Source organism: Lathyrus oleraceus, chromosome 1 (genome assembly GCF_024323335.1).
Source record: "Lathyrus oleraceus cultivar Zhongwan6 chromosome 1, CAAS_Psat_ZW6_1.0, whole genome shotgun sequence".
Classification (NCBI taxonomy): Eukaryota; Viridiplantae; Streptophyta; class Magnoliopsida; order Fabales; family Fabaceae; genus Lathyrus; species Lathyrus oleraceus.
The window spans coordinates 443,608,936-443,614,151 of record NC_066579.1 but is presented as its reverse complement, the minus strand read 5'-3'; positions in this window follow the sequence as shown (position 1 = coordinate 443,614,151).

Genomic DNA, 5,216 nt, shown 5'->3' with positions numbered 1-5,216 from the left:
CAAGGCCACATTGTCGAATTCTTTGAGAAGTCTATTGGCTATTACAAAGTACATGATTAGATTTTCTTTCACGCATTTATACTCTTTAGTCAACTGTTTTATCACCAGTTCAGAGTCGCCCATTATTTCGACTCTTGTTGCCCCCAATTTCAACAAGATTTCAAGTCCAGCAATCAAAGCTTCATATTCTGCTTCATTATTTGAACACAGACTTTCAACTTTGTACTTGAATTTTGTTGGAATTCTGTCAAGAGAAATAATCAACATCCCAACGCCAGTTCCATTTCTATGACTGGAACCATCGAAATACAGTTTCCAAGGTTCTAATTCGACATATTCTACATCTTCATCTATAGAATGGTCAGCTATAAAATCAGCAACCACTTGTCCTTTCACAGCCTTTAGAGGCAGATATTTCAAGGAGTATTCTGTTAATGCTAAAGCCCATTTTCCAATTCGACTATGTAAAATAGATTTAGACAACATATATTTTATTACGTCGAAATGAGAGGAAATATATACATCAACAGGTTTTATATAATGCTTTAATTTCATACAAGAGAAATATATACATAAACATAGTTTTTCTATAATACTATATCTAGTTTCAGCATCATTCAGGACTCTACTGAGATAATAAATGGCCCTTTCGACGCCATTCTCATCTTCTTGACACAACATACTTCCTAATGTTTTGTCTGACGCCGAAATGTACAATCTCATACTTATTTTTCTACAAGGAGACATTAGGATTGGGGGACTAGCCAAGTACTCCTTGATTCTGTCAAAGGCAGCTTGCTGTTCTTGCCCCCACGCAAAGTCTTCCTTCTTTAGTCGAAGTAGAGGAGAGAAAGCTTGCGTTTTTCTGCTAAGGTTGGAGATAAATCTTCTGAGGAAGTTGATTTTCCCTAGCAGAGACTGCAACCCCTTTTTCGTTGATGGCGCTTTCGCCTCCATTATGGCTTTGGCTTTGTTCTCATTTATTTCGATCCCCTTCTTGTGGACCACAAAACCTAAGAAATCACCCGCCTGCACACCAAAAGCACATTTTAGTGGGTTCATTTTCAAACCAAACTTCCTCATCCTTTCAAAGGATTGTCGAAGATGATCAATATGACTTTTTCCTGAAATAGACTTAATCACAATATCGTCAATGTACACTTGCATGAAAGTTTCAATAAAGTCGTGAAAGATGGAATTCATAGCCCGTTGGTAAGTTGCTCCAGCGTTCTTTAAACCAAAAGGCATTACTACCCATTCGTATGTTCCTATTGCTCCAGGACAACGGAAAGCTGTTTTAGGAACATCTTCTTCAGCGATAAAGATTTGATTATAGCCAGAGTATCCGTCTAACATACTTAAATACTCATGGCCTACTGTAGAATCTATAAGCATTTACGCTACTGGCATGGGATATTCATCCTTTGGGGTAGCCGAATTTAAGTCTCGAAAATCAATGCATACCCTAAGTTTGCCATTTTTCTTAATTACAGGAACGATATTTGCAATCCATTCGACATACCTGGTTGTGCGGATGAACTTGCACTTTAGAAGTCTTTCGACATCTTCTTTTATTTTTGACAGAATCTCTGGTGCGAAGCATCGTGGAGTCTGCTTTACTGGCTTTTTTCCTTCCATTATCGGCATTTGCAATTCGACCACCTTTCTGTCTAGACCAGGCATCTCGTCGTAATCCCATGCGAAGCAGTCTTTGAATTCCTTCAACAACTGGACTATTTCGACCTTGAACTGGGGGTCCATTTTTGTGCTTATGTAGGTTGGTCTACTTTCTGCCCCCACTCCTAAATTTACTTCTCCTAATGGATCTTGTGCCACAATCTTCACGTTAGTTGACACTGGATCTTTTTCGAATCCTAGAGGTTCGTCATCATAAATGGCGTCAAGCTTCTGGTATTGCCATTCGCCCATTTGGTTGCTATCATAATCTTCTGCAACGTCCCTTTGGGGACATTGTTCGTTGGAATTTTCTTTGTTGGCTTCGACAGCCATATATTTTACTTCAGCCTCAAGGGCCTCTTTGAGTTTGTTTTCTGCTACGTAAGCCGTAATTTTTTCGAGCGCTGCTTCTTTACTCGTCATCATCAAATTCGCTTCCCCATACTGTTGGCGCTATATGAGTAGTTCCCCACATGTAAGATTCGCCAATTACTTCTTTGTCCCACTAGAAACCATGTGTAGGATGAAGGTACATGGAGCAGTAGTGAAATTCTAGTTATCAGACTTTGGATGTCACACTGGTTGTTATGACATCCAATTCTGCACAGACAGGGATTATGCAGAACTTAACAGTAAGTGCAGTAAATAACACAAGTAATTGTTCACCCAGTTCAGTCCAACATGACCTACATCTGGGGGCTACCAAGCCAGGGAGGAAATCCACTATTAGTAGTATCAATTCAAAGCTAAACTCACCCGTTTACAACTTATCACTTAATCCCTACCCAATGCAATTTCAATCTTAATCTAAGATCAGAGTTCCTACTCACTCCCCCTCAATCACCTCAGTGATATTAAAAACACTTTGAAGTCACACTTCAAAAACAACTCTTGGTTATGCTTCACAGCTTAAACCAAGATACACAACACTCACGCTTAAAAGCTTCGAGTGACACAACACTTACAACTCAATGAACACCCTATGCCAAAGCAATCATCTACTTGATAATGACTTGGCTTACAAGATACGTCTAATTCTAGACTCACAAAAATACAGCAGTGAAGTAAGATGGACACACTAAATCTTCACGCCTCAAAATCCCTGAAACTGAATGGAGGAATGCCTTCCTTTTTATATTGCAGCACCTGGGCTTTTGCACCTGTATTTTCCTGAATTTTAGGTCACATAAGTTCCCACAAATTCAATATTTAGGTTGCTAACAAATAGGCTATTTGTTAGGTTCATTGAATGTAGCTTGGTTGTTGATTTCCTGAATTTTCTCTAAGCTGTTGACTTCCTAAAGAATAGCCTGAGAAAGCTGTAACAGAAAACTGAACAACCTACAATTTAGCATATGCTGTCAGGAATGAATGTCACAACATTCAGCTTGACATCAAGGTCCATATGCTGAGTCTGTTTTTCCAGAAAACAGACTGTACAAATCTGCTGACCTGTACATGATCAAAATGACCATACTACAGTACCAGCTTACATTAGTAAATGTCAACGTGTCCAACTTAACATTTACACAGTTGGCCTTAAGTTAGTTCTTTTATTCTCTTGAAGAACAAACTAAGTAAAATGCTGAAGTATAGCAGAACACCACTCTGCCCAATCTTCAGTAGCTGCTGTCAATGATGAATGTCACAACATCCAGTTTGACATTCAATCAGTAGGCCTTATGCCAGGTCTGGTTCTTCCTTGATAACCAGACTGCAAGTGAATACTAAGTTCTAACAGAACTCCTGATGTTCTATTCCTTAGTATCTGTTGACAGGTATGAATGTCACAACGTCCAGTTTGACATTCAATAAATCCTGTGTTAGCTAGTCCTGCAGTAACTACAATGTAGTCACATATGCATGTCATGACATCAGTCAAGACATTTGTGTTTTACCATATAATGCAGCCAATTAAACACCTACAAACTCCCCCTTTGGCAAATTTTTGGCTAAAACACTTTGATCCCCATAACAGAGTTCATAGCAGCGGAAACACTCACCTAGCAGGAAATAATACTAGCTAAAAACACTCAGAGTGGCAGCACACTCACACACATGGAAGTTAAATAAAAACTTCACATAGCAGCACCCACATATTAGAAGTTGCACCTAAACTTCAATATCTGCTGCAGGGGGGGGTCTTCAGATCTGTCATGAGAGTCTGTTGTAGAGACTTACTCTGTTTGTCAGGGGATTGATGGTTATTACTCCCCCTTTTTGTCACAAATGTTGCCAAAGCCAACAACATTATCAGAGCACAATGACAGAGCCCCAGACTTGGTTTTACTTCACAGTTTCAACCAAGTTAACATCCACTTGATCTTGCTTCACAACTTCGATCAAGTGATCACCCACTTTTGCTTAACAGTAGGTACCACCATATCAGATGCCATGATTTTGTTTCTGACATCCAGAACCACTCCTGCATGAACAGCATCCTTGAACTCCTGCAGGTACAGTGGCCTTCTCACTGTAGGGTGTCTCCTTACCCTCTTGTATACACCCTTGTTGCAAGCAGCATAGCTATGATCTGTTGACCAATCATAGCCTAGTACAAATTGTTTAATAGGCAGAGATATTAAACAATTTATCCCAAACATCAGTGGTTGCTATAAGGTCTCAGAGAGACATATTCCCAGTTTGCTCCTTAAGTTTTCAAACTGAGTAGCATCCAGAGCCTTTGTAAATATGTCAGCCAGTTGAAGATCCGTGGCTACATGTTCCAAAGTGATCACCTTGTCTTCCACCAGATCTCTGATGAAGTGGTGCCTAATGTCAATATGTTTGGTCCTGCTGTGTTGGATGGGATTCTTGGAGATGTTGATGGCACTGAGATTATCACAGAACAATGTCATGACATTTTGAGTGACATTGTACTCAGTGAGCATTTGTTTCATCCAAACCAGTTGGGAGCAACTGCTTCCAGCAGCTATGTATTCAGCCTCTGCAGTGGACAGAGAGACACAGTTCTGCTTCTTGCTGAACCACGATATGAGGTTTTCTCCTAAGAAGAAACATCCACCTGATGTGCTTTTTCTGTCGTCAGCACTTCCAGCCCAATCAGCATCACAGTACCCAGATAGGACAGGCTCAGACCCATGTGAGTACAGCATCCCATAGTCACATGTCCCATTGATGTACTTGAGAATCCTTTTGACTTGATTCAAGTGACTCACCTTGGGCTCTGCTTGGTATCTGACACATACTCCAACTGCATAAGAAATGTCAGGTCTACTTGCAGTTAGATACAGCAGACTACCTATCATGCTCCTGTACAGGCATTGATCAACACTAGGCCCTCCATCATCTTTGGTTAACTTCAGATGAGTAGGAGCTGGAGTCCTCTTGTGCCTGGCATGATCCATACCAAACTTCTTGACTATGTTCTTGGCATACTTGCTTTGGGAGAGAAACATAGAGTCCTCCATTTGGTTTACTTGCATTCCAAGGAAATAGGTCAGTTCTCCCACTAGACTCATTTCAAACTCAGACTGCATCTGGTGAACAAATTTTTTAACCATTTGTTCTGACATTCC